Here is a 12,928-nt window from a genome sequence, read left to right as displayed (position 1 = left end):
AGGGTGTAGCTCCCCCTTGATCCGCGCAAGGATCAAGTGCTCTTTACGGGTTGATTCTTCGACACTCCATCGCGGCGAATCACCCAAAGCCGCTCACAACTTGAGTTGGGTCACCCACAAGCTCCGCCGGGTGAACACCAAACTCCCAATCACCACCAAGCCATCTAGGTGATGGCGATCACCAAGAGTAACAAGCACGAACTCTCACTTGACCACGCGAAGCCTAATGAGAAGATGGATGCACACTTTGCTACTCTTGAATTGCTAGTGAGGCTACTCTCTTGGATTCTCAAATCACAAACACCTCACTAGGACCTTGCTCTTCTTGGCACTCACAAACGTGTTTCTCAGCTGTTGGAATGAGCAAAAGATACTCCACTCACGAGTGGACCTTCTATTTATAAGCCAGCCTGAAAAACGAACCGTTATGAGCTTCTGCGGGACGACCGGACGCTCCGATCGTGATGACCGGACGCTCCGGTCAGTTCAACCCGCGAACCAGTATTAAAGAGTCGACCGGACGCTGGCAGGGTCCGGTCAGCACTGACCGGACGTGTCCGATCACATAAAACCCTTACTGGAACCTTACTGGACTCGACCGGACGCTGAACCCTCAGGGTCCGGTCAGCACTGACTGGACGCGTCCGATCACTCTTTCCCAAGTCTGGACCCTTACTGGAGTCGACCAGACGCTGGCCCTCAGCGTCCGGTCACATGACCTTCCAGCGTCCGGTCACACCAGACTTGTTCACTTCAGTCAAATGAACTGACCGGACCCTACGGCCAGCGTCCGGTTGCACCGGAGCCAGCGTCCGGTCAGTGTTTGACCCTCCATTCACTTCCAACTTTCGAACATATGTGAATGAAGTTTGCTCCAAAGGATCTTAGGCATTCATAGGAGCTACCTAGAGCTAGTTTTACAAGTGTGCACCACACCTAACTCACTAGTCTCAACTAGGTCAAGCTACCCGTTCATACCCCCTTCATAGTACGGCCAAAGGAAAAACAAAGTCCTAAACTACTCTAAGTGTCTCTCCAACTCCAATTGACACTTAGAACTAGTTATCCTTAACCTTGTCGTCCATCCTTTGAAAACCGAAACGATTTCCATCGTAGGGGCATGATAACCTCGATTGCCCAATCGATCTCCATTACCATGACCTAACTTAATTGCCTCTGCAAAACACACGTTAGTCATAGTAACTTTGTATTGACATTAATCACCGAAATCCAACTAGGGGCCTAGATGCTTTCACAGGCCCAGCGGCACTCGGCAAAGGTTTTTTTTTTAATTCTTTGCCGAGCGCCCTGTGACCTGACGCTCGGCAAAGGCTTCTTTGCCGAGTTCCAAGGTTGGCACTCGGCAAATTATTTTTTTTTGCCCCATTTTTTCTGGGGCCTTGCTACAGTAATTAAAAACTCCATTTCAAAATTTGGGACAATTTTTAGTTTTTTTACTTTATTTCCTTAATTAGTTTTGTTTCGTTGAATTTTTCCGACTATTTCAAATTTGAACTGCATGTACATGAAATAATGGAATTTGGTCATTTAAAAAATGGTATTCATGGTACTTGGTGTATGTTGAGTCTCTATCCACGAACTCGCATCAAATTTCGCGCATCTTCTTCACATAACATGACGAGCCACTTGCCGGAAAAGTGTTTTAAAATTATATAAAGTCCATACGATGTCCGAAAATCACGAAACTTGTCGAGGTGTCATGTTATCGCATGTGTAGGATGTGGTAAAAATTGAGAATGTTTCGAGCAAGTTGCAACGTCAGATGCATAAAACCCAGTCTGACGTTGCAACTTGCTCGAAACATTCTCAATTTTTTACCACAGCCTACACATGCGATAACATGACACCTCGACAAGTTTCGTGATTTTTGGACTTCGTATGGACTTTATATAATTTTAAAACACTTTTCCGGCAAGTGGCTCGTCATGTTATGTGAAGAAGATGCGCGAAATTTGATGCGAGTTCGTGGACAGAGACTTAACATACACCAAGTACCATGAATACCATTTTTTGAAGCACTAGATTACAATATTCCATGCACTTGCAGTTCAAATTTGAATTATATATAAAAATTCAACATAATCAAATTAATCAACCAAATATAACAAAAAAACTAGAAAAAGCACCGAATTTGAACATGAAGTTGTAAACAATGTAGGCGGGCCCAACAAAAAATTTGGGGTCAAAAAAACAAAAAAAATTAAAAATTTGCCGAGTGCCAGCTTGGCACTCGGCAAAGACTGTCTTTGCCGAGTGCTGGTCCAGGGGCACTCGGCAACAACTTTTTTAAAAGAAATATTTCAAAAATGGTTAAAAAGTCTTTGCCGAGGGCCTAACGGTGATGCCCTCGGCAAAGATTGACGGTAGGGGATGGACGTCGTGTCAGGCGGTGTTGCCGAGGGCCGGCCCTTTGCCGAGGGCTTAGCCCTCGGCAAATAATTATTGTTGTCGTGTGCTTGTCTTTGCCGAGGGCTGTTCTTTGCCGAGGGTCAGGCCCTCGGCAAAGACTCTTTGCCGAGTGCCCGAGCGTTTTCCCTCGGCAAATCCTCAGACCCTCGGCAAAGATGCTCTATCCGGTAGTGACAGGGCTATTTTAGTTTCCATTAGTGGTTGGCCTCCAGCAATATGTATATGGCATGCTTGGGCTCCGATCCTCCTGTTCCATACGCGATTTATGTTAATATATGTCTATCAGGATTTCTCCAAGCCTCTGATGCCCAAACACTAGTACATAAATCATTTTTTACCAACGGTCAAAAACGATCTTCACAGTCAGTTTAAAAAACCGTTACTATAACACCGATTGTAAAAATAAGTGATTTTTAGAGGCGGTTTTAAAACCGTTCCTAGAAATCGATTTTTATGGATGGTTCTCTTAGACAACCGTCCTTAAAAATTGATGTTCAGGGTCGGTTGACTTAAGTCAACCGTTCCTAAAAAAATTGGGAATTTTTAAAAATCATTTAGAAGTCTACTAAAAATAATAAAAATATTTTTAACATGGCTAGAAGCCTAGAGGACTGACCACAACTCACAAGATCTAACTTTCGTTAGTCGCTAATTTTGAACAAGTGCAGCCGCTAGGATTCAAACCTACAACCTCTTGCCTTGCGTGCTCTATCCCCTACCACTCGCATGTTCTATCCCCTATCACCCGCTAGGATTCAAACCTACAACCATGCGCCTCGCGTGTTTACTCATATGATGATATCTATTAAAAGGATAAATTTTCAACTATCAAAGTTTTAGATCTCGTTGAGCACTACAACTTTGATATGCCTTTATCCAAGGTCATTTGAAAAATTCAAAAAATTGAAACTCAAAATCAGAGAACTTAATTTATATATTTGGAACACTAAATGATCTTAGACAAAAAAAATTTATCAACTACAAAGTTTTAGATCTCGTCGAGCTCTACAATTTTGATATAAATTTTATCTTCATTCAATTTCATTTGGAAAAGATATGAATTTATTTGTGCTACAACCATTTTTAAGGACGGTTGAATAAGTCAACCATCCTTGAAAATCGATTTTCAGAGACGGTGGACTTAACAAAACCACCCCTAGCAGACACCCATTTTCAGAGACGGTTGACATAAGCAACCGTCTCTGAAAATAGGTATATTTTCAGTGATGGTTTACCTAATAGAACCGCCCTTGAAAATTGATTTACAACAACGGTTTGTTAGCTACAGTGCTCCCCGCCAAGGTTACAGGCAGTTTCCTAAGTCGTCCGTCTCTATTAGTAATTTTTTCCTCTGTACTAGTGAAAGGTTGTACAAGATCATGTACATTTTTTCTCCCCCACTGCTTATCTTCATACTTTGGCACAACCAGAATGCACCTTGCCAAAAAAAATACTACTATTCATATTCCGTGAAATTTAATTTGACTCGTCCTTCTGTTCCGAAAAATACAACCCAATGTACACACCACTAAACTGATACATGCACACATGGATTGTGCTTAACAGAAATCTGCAACAGATGTTCAAAAATATAGATGTCACATTCATGCGTATCATTCCAGCATTCAAGCAGGTTTGCAGCCAGTTCACACATTGATTCAACACTACGTACTGGAAAGTTTTAGTTACAGGTCATACAAACATCTACATAGTAACCACTAAGTCACAGAAGGTCGGCTGCAGCTTGGCCTTCCACTAGGCTATCCTCAAGGGAACAAAATACTTCACCAATGCAAAAAAAAAAGGAACCTAAGTATAGCTCCGGTAATTTTTGGGATCCAACAAAATATTACTGCACTGCACCAGGAGGGGCCAGGCCGCACCCAAGGTTTTCATTTTCAGAAATTAAAATTTATCGGGGGTCATAGATAAAGAGGATAAACAGGATATATCGGAAATATCGAACCAAAATTTGATTTGAATTTAAGTAAATTTAAATAAATTTAAACAAAAATTGTACGAAAAAAGATAGATATTTCCTTATCGGCACCTACGGATAAAGAGGATATATCGGAAATATTAGGAGATTTCGGCCGATATTGGAAACCATGGCCGCACCTGCAGATGCCGTCGTTGCCCTCGAAACCCTCGGCTCGGTGCCTTCCAACAAATGGAGAGGTGTCGGCTTGGGCTCTTGGCTCAGCTGCTGGATCCACACTCGGCAGCACCAGGCGGCTGGCCGGCAGCCGGCACGACGCCAACAGCCAGGCCGCCAGCTCTGACACACTGCCGCCTGTCGCGTTGCAATGAACAGAGGAGGGCCCATGTTCTCCACGAGCGGGGCCTGGAAAGCGGAGCCACCAGCCTTCCAGTTCAGGGTTCTCCTCCCTTCCTCTGCCCGGCCTCCTTGGGAACCAACCAACTGGCTGGGCTTCTAGCTGTAGCTGGAGAGGCGGCGACCATGGATGGTGCGGCCGACGGCTCCAACGGCGCTCCGACGCCGGCGAGTAGGATGGATGGCGGTGCATTTCACATTGATCCCATTCCAGTCACTCCACGGTAGATCGAGCTGCCTCGGGAGCTTTTCCTGAAACAAATTAATTAAATGGCGATGGATGTGAGCATGCTAAGCCATAAATTAATGCATGTGCATTCGCTTTGTCACAACACAGCCGGTCACTTAAAATGAACATCCTAATTAAGCAAGCATCCATACCTCATCAGGTGAGTGAAGTACTAAATTCCAATCTAATACTGAGAAAATAAGAACTTACCTACGGACTCTTGGTCTAGGTCACGGCTTGGGCTAGTTAAATCTAGTTTGTGAGGGTTTTTGGTCAGGCCTCATCCTTCTGGGTTTTTTATCAGTGCAAACCATTTTGTTTCATTCAACCCCTCATGCCTTGGCCCGGAGTGAGGTGGTGGTGTTCGTGTAAGGGGCTGATCGTTTTTCCTCCCTATAATACAAAGATGTGCAGCCCTCCTGCGCATTCGAGAAAAATAAGAACTTACCAACTATCCCAAGATTTCTTAATTGAGGGTGGGATATCGATCATGCATCAGACCATTCTTTCCCTTTCCAGCTGGCATACACACAGCACAATTTACCTCAGAAATTTCGCATATGAAAAGAATAGAAAGAATATAAGGCATAAGACAGAGTGGCAGACTACATCTTACCTTCAGTCACGCATAGTCTTAACTTGTGAAGTGGCAGACAGAAGCAAACAATGTGGGGGCTGACACCTTCACGATTACTGGACTGCAATTTTTGGGAACCAACAAAGTTACTGGACTGCAATTTCAGGATCTTCTACCCCATAACACCTTCACGCAGATGGCTGACACCTCCCACATCAGTGTCTGCAATCGAAGCAAATGCCCGATTCAAATTTAATTCCTGTTGCTCATAAACAACTTTTTTCCCCTAAGACACAAACTGAATAATCGAGATAGCATAAATCAATTCTCTGCTGGCAATTGACAGGCAAGCACCAGGGGTGACGAAAGCAGCAGTTCCTCTTTGCTAATAAAAAAAAAGAAAAGGGAAATCAAATGCAACTAAATCATTGTCCTAGATCAAAGACACAGAAAGGATACACATGTAAAGCAAATGGAAGCAGCACTACCCCAGGCAGTTCTTTTCCTGACGGACAAACCCATCAAGGAAAGTACATGATACCGCCATGGATAACTTCCACATCGGTAACTGTCAGGGATTGCCCGTTAGGGACTGGCTGTGGAAACCGTCACGGATTGTTCCCTGACAATAATACAACAGCATAATGCAGACAGATTGCGAAGAAAGAAACACAAACCATTGACAACAGCACAACAAGTTATTGTAGCCTATATTTGGGAAAATTTCAGTGGGTATCAGAATGACACCAACATCACACAAAATCCAAATAACCTGATTATAGAAAACACAATCACAACATCTCAGGTTAGACATTTCTTTTGTCTTTTCACGCAAAAAGAAGCCTATTAATCACATTCAAACATATATGTATTCAGGACTGCCATAGTATGTAGAGTCAATTAGCCACACTGTCAGGATTTGAGTCAGCCTTCAATTTTGATGTTTGCTGAAAGACAAAATTTAACACAATCATTAAGTATGTGTGTTGAATTAAATCATGCAGTTTGATTTAGCTGCAAGTTACTGAATCTCATCATTATGCATAGTAAAAGAGTTAGGAACTGACCGAGATGACATTGTTGAAGCAGGCATGTTCATCTTCATGCTCATTCTGCTCCTGCAACTTGGCTTCATGGTCCTTCTGCTTCACCTAGTTTGATATGCATCTTCCAAGTAATTTGACTATGCAGAAAAAAATATAATCAGAGAAGAATACATGGAAAACAAACAAAGATGACATTTTTGTGGTGTGCTCACTGGCCTAAAAACTCAAGGAGCTTATTTATTTATTTTAGAAACAGAAACTCAAATGGCTGGAAGGAAATGGTAACTAAATGCTAAAGTGGATAAAGCAGCATCTAGTTAAACAACATGCTAGCCTCTCAAATCTTATATAACCAAATAGTTCTTCAATGTTGTTTTTAGCTAGCACCTGACAGCTTTCATGCATGGAACTTGCTACTGCAGCCCAGATCAAAAATTCAGAATGTAGCTACAAAGAGGTTAACTACAAGCAACAGGAAAAAATGCATGTAGGACAATGGAACTAATCTTATTATGCACAATCAAAGAGTAGGGGTAAGAGATGGACAAGAAAGTGTTGTTGGAGAACCAAAAATTCATAGTTCACTGCACATTAGGTACCACAACTAATTCTCAAATGAGATGCTCAATATGAAGGGATAATTGCCTGTGTCTAGTGGTATGTCAAGCTGTCTCATACAGTCCCATATCAAGCAAGTGCCTTAGCCAATTTTACCTGTTAGAGATTTACAACTCATGTCACATCAAAACCAACATATGGCTTGTATCCAAAACTGAAAGCAGGTAGTAATCACCCATTGTTCTGTTCTGTCTGCAAGTATTGAGCAGACACACTCGACCTAGACTCATGGAAATCCATGTATTTACAAACTAAAGCTGGAGCACAATACACCGTATCAACGAATAAAAAGTAAGGCTGAGCTGTCAAAGTATATGGCTACATACTCAACTGTTGAAGCAGAGCTGGTGCTAACTAAATGCATTCACAAACTAATATCTGTGTGGCTGGCATAAGAAGACCACTCATGTGAAGTATTAGCTAGGAATGAACATTGATCATATCTTCCAGAAGATGTTATCTTATTCTTCTGATAGTAGTAGCAGCTAATAAAAGTTCAATAAATATCTCTCCTCCCTTATGACCATAAGTCTGAAAATTTTATCACCAACTATAAATCCAAAAATTAAAACCTTTAGCATCAGCCCCATCTGCCACTAGTGAAAATAACATCTAGCTAGCACTTTTCTGCATTATGGCAGAGACTTAAGCTCTTTATTATCCTGACAGTGTACTAAATTCCAATCTAATACCGAGAAAATAAGAACTTGCCAACTAGCCCAAGATTTCTTAATTGAGGGCAGGAGATCGATCATGCATCAGACCATTCTTTCAATTTCCAACTGGAATACACACAGCACAATTTACCTAAGAAATTTCCCATACAAAAAGAATAGGAAGAACATAAGGCAGAGTGGCAGTCTACATCTTTACCTTCAATCACACATAGTCTTGTGAGGTGGCAGACAGTACACAGCAGCAAACGCCGTGGCGAGCCACTACTGCAGCCCAACCCTTCACAATCTTGGCACTCAGATCTTGAACAACATTTGGGGGCATCAGGTTCATAGAGAAACCTTCACAATCTTGGCACTCAGATCTCTGGTGGTCAGCCGCAAGGAGTGTTCCCTATCGTCAGGGGAAAAATGGATTCGGGTAGTGCAGTGAGAAATCCAAAGAGATCATAACACGTTCTCTTAAAGTCGAGTGTCTAACCTCCTAATTAATAACCACCTCAGGTCTAGAATTTATTTAGGTTTATTCATCCTACAAAATTCCAAAACCTAGTTCGTTCTCAATACCGAGAACATTTGCTGGCGAACGTTTATTTGGTGGATGTACTAATCAGCAATCCAACCTCATCTCATGGTCTATACTACTGTCAGGCCTCACATCAATTTGTATAATTTAAGAAAACCCACTAGAATAGAAAGGGGCTTACAACTCTAATCAGCAATCCTACAAAAAGTATTTTACCAACCTCTTCTCCCCTCGCTGGTCGCTGCTGCAGGGGGAACGACGAGCTGGTCCCCTGGTCCCCCCCAGTAGCAGTACTCTACCACGGCACCGGATCCAGCTGCTTGCTTTGTGCGCTGCAAATCTTTCTCCTCGATTGCACGGCAGGGCGCAGGGCGATGGGAGGGCTTCGGTGTTGCTGCAGCTGCTTGGCTGCTGTTGCTGGTCTATTGGGAGACACAAGGCGGCCGGGCCGGCAGGAAGGGAGGTGGTTGTTAGAACAGTGGGACTTGGAAGAGCTTCGGTTAATTTGTGCGTGTGCCCGTTGATTGCACTTGTAAATAAATAAAAGGAAAAAAACAATTCTCTGTTTCTAAGGCACCCTTTTGGCCTTTTTGTTTTCGCTTACAGTCTGATTCTCGGTGATAAAAAAACGAGAATCACATCAAAAGCTTTGATTATTTTTTATTCTTTTGATCCACGCTTCAAAACTTTAAACTAGCACAATCAAGAATCGAAAGAAAATCCCCACGATAGGATGATTATGAGTTAATAGCGGTCCCAAACATGTCCAATCAAATCATACTAACAGTGTCTCGACCACTCAGCTAGCCAACTCTAGAAATGCATTTGTAGAGGATGCCTGGTATTTCCACCCGCCTCTACAAATGCCCTTTTCTTTACAAACTGCTCTAAATCCAGCCGCCTCTACAAATGGATTTCAGATTTAGAGCTACCTCTAAAAATCGATTTGTATAGACTGTTAGATCTACATCTGTCCCTAAAAATAGGTGCAGCACAGTAAGTTTTGAATTTTCAAATGGCCTCATATGGACGAATGACAAAAAAACCAAAGCTGTATATCTCAAAGAGTTATACAACTTTGTAATTTGGCAACCTTTTCATTTAAAATCATTTTCAAGAAAATTTGTGTTTGGATTTCTCACATTTAAAATTATTTTTTTAATAAATCAATTTGCAGAGACTGCTGGATATATATCCGTCTCTAAAAATTAGTGTGGCACAGTAAAATTTGAATTTTCAAACGACATCATATGGACGAATGACCAAAAACCAAAGCTGTATATCTCAAAGAGTTATACAACTTTGTAATTTGGCAACCTTTTCATTTAAAATCATTTTCAAGAAAATTTATGTTTGGATTTCTCACATTTAAAATTATTTTTTTTAATAAATCAATTTGTAGAGACTGCTGGATATATATCTGTCTCTAAAAATTGGTGCAACACAGTAAATTTTGAATTTTCAAATGACCTCAGATGGAAGAATGACAAAAAACCAAAGCTGTATATCTCAAAGAGCTATACAACTTTGAAGTTTGACAACCTTTTTCATTTAAAATCATTTTCAAGGAAAACTGTTTTTGAATTTCTCACATTTAAAATTAATTTTTTTTAAACGGTCTCGATGGAGAAAGTACTAAAACCAAAATTGTAGGTCTTGATGATATCTATAACTTTGTAGTTGAGAACTTTTTTATTTGAATTTGTTTAGGGTCTCAAATACACATTTCAAGCTCCGTTCGCCTCGTTGAAAAAACAAGCCAAAACACTGTTCTCGCTGATTTGTTGTGAGAAGAAAACACTGTTTCGGCTGAAAAAATAAGCTGAAAAGTACGGATTATAAGACAAACGAACAGGGCCAAAATAGCTAAAGTGAATACGAGAGGAGTTTATTTCTCATATGGAGAAAAATGGCTTATGTGGGTGAAGTGGTTAGAGGAGATACATGCAAGGCTGTATTTTTTTTTTTTTGTGTGTGTGATTTGCGATTTGTGACTTGGGACTTGGGACGACGTCCACGTGTGGCTGCCTGCTTGGGTCTTCTCTCCCAGCCACTTCTGCAAGTACTCTCAGTAGTACTGAAAGAACAATGCAATGCAATATTGAAAAAGCACTTAATCATTTTGAGGCAGAAAATGAAAATTGCGTATTGCCATTTAATTTATGCATATATATGGCAAAAGAAGAAATATTTTTCCTATCACTTAATAAATACTAGCAGCCGCATGCAAATAAAGGAGAGTTCACTTTGCAGAGACAAGATAAGAGAGGTGTTGACGTGCCATGGAGAGCGGATGTGCTAGTACTAGTAGTATATGCTCCTATGTCAAATATGTCACATGCACGGTGCGAGAGGAAGAAGAGGCTGTGTGTGTTGCACGCGCCCTAGCTACCTGTGGATGTGATGTGAACACGGTGCCATCTGCCAAGCATCTCGGGCCGGCGGCATCAGATCTTGAACGACATTTGGGGGCATCAGGTTCATAGAGAAACCTTCACACTCTTGGCACTCAGATCTCTGGTGGTCAGCCGCAAGGAGAGTTTCCCTACCGTCAGGGGGAAAATGGTTTCGGGTAGTGCAGTGAGAAATCCAAAGAGATCATAACACGTTCTCTGAAAATTGAGTGTCTAACCTCCTAATAACCACCTCAGGTCTAGAATTTATTTAGATTTATTCATCCTACAAAATTAGTTCGTTCTCAATACCGAGGACATTTGCTGGCGAACGTTTACTTGGTGGATGTACTAATCAGCAATCCAACCTCGTCTCATGCATGGTCTATACTACTGTCAGGCCTCACATGAATTTATATAATTTTAGAAACTAATGATTCTACGAGAACGTCTATCCACAACTCGCGTCTCGACGCGGCCACGCAGACCACGATACGTGACGCCCCGCTTCCTTATCTCATCCTGTGAACCCCCACTCCCTTATCCGCTCATGCCTGTGACCGTCGAGGCTGCCAGAGAGGAACCCCGCCAGTCGCTGCCATGTGCGCCCCCGCCTACCACTGCCGGCCGTTGCCCCGCGCCCACGTCGGTCGGTGCCCCGTGCCTCTGCCTAGGCCTGGCGCTCGTCACCGAGCCGGCCCCTTCTTCCTCGCCGTCTGACTTTTTATGATGGCAACGTTTTTCAAGTTGCAGCTGAATGAATTTGATGTTGCAATAGCCCTGTTCTGCTGTTGCAACAAGTAATATTTATTTGTTGCATTAGCCTTTTTTTCTGATGTTGCATCTCGTATTGCAGTAGCCTTGTTCTGATGTCGCAACAAGTAATATTTCTTTGTTGCATTAGTCTCTCTTTTTTTCTGATGTTGCATCTCCCATTGCAGTAGCTTTGTTCTGATGTTGCTGTAGCCTGATTCTAATGTTGTTCTTTTTTTCCTGATGTTGCATCTCGCATTGCTCCATGTTGCAACAGATCTTCTGATGTAAAATTTCTCATGGGATATTTGGGTGATGGAGCAGCGGTGGGGATGAGGCGCGGAGGGGATGACGGCGCGGCGGGGCATGGCGATGCGACGTGGCACGGTGGCGTGGCAGGGGATGGCGACGCGACATGGCACGGCAGCGCGCGCGGGGGACGGGCCGCCGCGAGTAGACGTGGGGGTGAGCTTGTTTCTCAGATGCGGGGACGCGCTTGTTCTATTGTATCGGATAGGTGCGATTATTTCCATGGTTTTATTTGATGAGATTGGACGACTTCTGTTATTTCAATCGGATGATCCCAAGGTGCATCCGGACGAGTGCTCACACCGAACGTCCAAGCGCTAGTTGCGTCGTTTTAGAAAACCCACTAGAACAGGAAGGGGCTTACAACTCTAATCACAACACAGTGGTAAGACAAGCATTTTACCAACCCCTTCTTCCCTCGCTGGTCGCTGCTGCAGGTGGAACGACAGGCTGGTCCCCTGGTCCCCTCCGTTATGCAGTAGCAGTACTCTACCACGGCACCGGATCCAGCGGCGGTGGAGTCGGCACCAGCAGTCGCGGCTTGGTTTGTGCGCTGCAAATCTTTCTCCTCGAATGCACAGCAGGGCGCTCAGGGCGATGGGATGGGAGGGCTTCAGTGCTGCAGCTGCTTGGCTGCTGCTGCTGGTCTCTTGGGAGACACAAGGCGGCCGGCAGGAAGGGAGGGGGTGGTTGGAGCAGTGGGACTCCGGAGGGCTTCGGTTTAATTAGTGCGTGTGCCCGTTGATTGCACTTGTAATAAATAAATAAAAGGAAAAAACAATTCTCGTTTTCTTTTTGGAGAGACAATTCTCGGTTTCTCATGCAATAGTCCAAAGCACCTTTTGGCCTTTTTGTTTCCGCTTACAGTCTGATTCTTGATGAAAAAAATGAGAATCCTTTGATTATTTTATATTCTTTTGATCCATACTTTGAAACTTTGAACTAGCACACAATCAAGAATCGAAAGAAAATCCCCATACGATGATTATAATCGAATCAATTAAAAGTGGTTCCAAACATGACCGATCAAATCATACT

The 12,928-nt window shown here is 42.8% G+C and overlaps 2 long non-coding RNA genes across 14 annotated transcripts; one reads left to right on the top strand and one right to left on the bottom strand.

Annotated features, from left to right (window-relative positions):
• Positions 1–4,458: 4,458 nt before the first annotated feature.
• On the bottom strand, positions 4,459–8,924 carry LOC136534563 (uncharacterized). Of its 13 annotated transcripts, none has more exons than XR_010778748.1 (7): positions 8,656–8,924; positions 8,109–8,303; positions 7,263–7,331; positions 6,639–6,754; positions 5,611–6,518; positions 5,147–5,513; positions 4,459–5,017 (listed from the first exon to the last, which is right to left on the bottom strand). It is a non-coding gene; the product is annotated as an uncharacterized lncRNA (long non-coding RNA). The 13 variants fall into 13 exon arrangements; XR_010778747.1 differs by having other exon boundaries at positions 5,205–5,513; XR_010778749.1 differs by having other exon boundaries at positions 5,443–5,513.
• Positions 8,925–11,295: 2,371 nt separating this feature from the next.
• Positions 11,296–12,835, top strand: LOC136534566 (uncharacterized). Its single transcript, XR_010778759.1, has 3 exons — positions 11,296–11,628; positions 11,859–12,046; positions 12,328–12,835. It is a non-coding gene; the product is annotated as an uncharacterized lncRNA (long non-coding RNA).
• Positions 12,836–12,928: the final 93 nt, after the last annotated feature.

Source organism: Miscanthus floridulus, unplaced genomic scaffold (genome assembly GCF_019320115.1).
Source record: "Miscanthus floridulus cultivar M001 unplaced genomic scaffold, ASM1932011v1 os_2047_1_2, whole genome shotgun sequence".
In the NCBI taxonomy this organism is placed as follows: domain Eukaryota; kingdom Viridiplantae; phylum Streptophyta; class Magnoliopsida; order Poales; family Poaceae; genus Miscanthus; species Miscanthus floridulus.
The sequence above is the reverse complement of the archived record's forward strand: the minus strand, read 5'-3'. Positions and strand labels throughout refer to the sequence as shown.